Here is a 1,524-nt window from a genome sequence, read left to right as displayed (position 1 = left end):
CCGCAATCCCTTCTCCTCCATTCTCCTCTCGGGATCTTGGGCACGCACGCACACGCGCCCGGCGTGAGTTTTAAGCCACCGGGTCCGGGACACGAACCGCGGTCGACTACGTGGGAGTCCAGCGACATAGCCATTACGCTAACTGCTGGTTCCCAACCTAGCTCCTTTTGACCCCTAAAGCAATTTCCATTGTGGACATTGTGTAAGGGGTGTGCATGTGTTTCTCTCCCTTCTATGAATGCTCCATGGGACATTTATCATTCACGGACCCTTTAAATTAAACACTGGTGACCAGTGGTCTGTTCCCTGAAAGTTCTGGTCCATGCAGAAGTGGATGGAGAGGGGCCAGCAGGTGGAGTGGTGGTTAAGGTGCTGGACTCCCATGTGGCTGACCGTGGTTAGAGTTCCAGACCTGGCAGCTAGTTTTCTTTCTTTCTTTTTCTCTATCTCTCTCTGGTGAGCACATGTGCCCTATAGCAAATAAAAATTAAAAAAAATAAAATAAAAAATTTTTGAGAGGTTTTTGCTATAGGGCGAGTGCGCTTGCCAGAAAGACAGACAGAGAGACAGAGAGACAGAAAGCGAGAAATCACCCCCCAGGGGGCATGGCCACGCCGCAGTCCCTTCTCCTCCATTCTCCTCTCAGGATCTTGGGCACGCATGCACACGCGCCCAGCATGAGTTTAAGCCTCCAGGTCTGGGACTCGACCCGCAGTCGACTATGTGGGACTCCAGCGACATAGCCATTACGCTAACTGCTGGTCCCCAAATAAAATATTCTTTAAAAAAAATGTGGATGGAGAAAGAAGATAAAGGGATGGAGCAATAGCCCTGCAGAAAAAGAGAAACCTAGAGAACTGATCTGTCCAAACTGCAGAAGTTAAAGCCTTGAAGACATTTCCTGGAGACGCTGCCGAGGTGAACTGACCTCTCACATATCTTTCAAGGCGGGCTGGAAATGGTGATGCTGTGTTCACCTGCCTTGGCGACTGCTGTGTTGTCTACAGACCAGCCAGGAGTCCCAATGTGAATACAGATAAATGCAGCCAGACACCCTCACCACACACACCCTGCCTGCCCCTCTCCTGCCCCCTGTGCATGATGCAAATATGACCAATGGCAGAGGTTGGTCCCCTTCCTTAACTGCATTTGCTGCATGGGCTTTGGTGCCCAACTATCCCCCACTTCCCATTGCACAGAAGAGAAAAGACTCAAAGGATAACAACAGAATGTCCACAATGCAAAGGTGGAGGGAGAGGTTGTTCAGTGAGGGAAGCAAGGAGGATGTCTTGATCAAGAGGGTGTTTGAGTTACAGGTTGAAGGGTGGCAAGGTTTCAACCCAAGGACAGGGGGAAAGGCCATTCCAGATAGAGGAACAGCAGAAATCAAGGTGTGGTGACAGGACAGCCAAGGAGGTCTGTGGGAAATGGAAAGTTCCTCTCTGGCTACTGGGCAGGTGCACAAGGCAGACGTGGAAAGCAATGGGTTCTTCCGTGTGTCCTGTAGAGTGGGATGTTCAGCAG

At 50.7% G+C, this 1,524-nt stretch overlaps 1 protein-coding gene across 1 annotated transcript in view; it reads right to left on the bottom strand.

Annotated features, from left to right (window-relative positions):
* Window positions 1-1,524, bottom strand: part of GABRQ (gamma-aminobutyric acid type A receptor subunit theta) — a 17,709-nt gene that overhangs the window by 8,314 nt on the left and 7,871 nt on the right. The window lies entirely within an intron of this gene.

The sequence above is a fragment of the Tupaia chinensis genome, unplaced genomic scaffold, assembly GCF_000334495.1.
Source record: "Tupaia chinensis unplaced genomic scaffold, TupChi_1.0 Scaffold145456_1, whole genome shotgun sequence".
NCBI classification, from domain to species: domain Eukaryota; kingdom Metazoa; phylum Chordata; class Mammalia; order Scandentia; family Tupaiidae; genus Tupaia; species Tupaia belangeri.
This window is presented reverse-complemented; position numbering and strand designations above follow the sequence as displayed.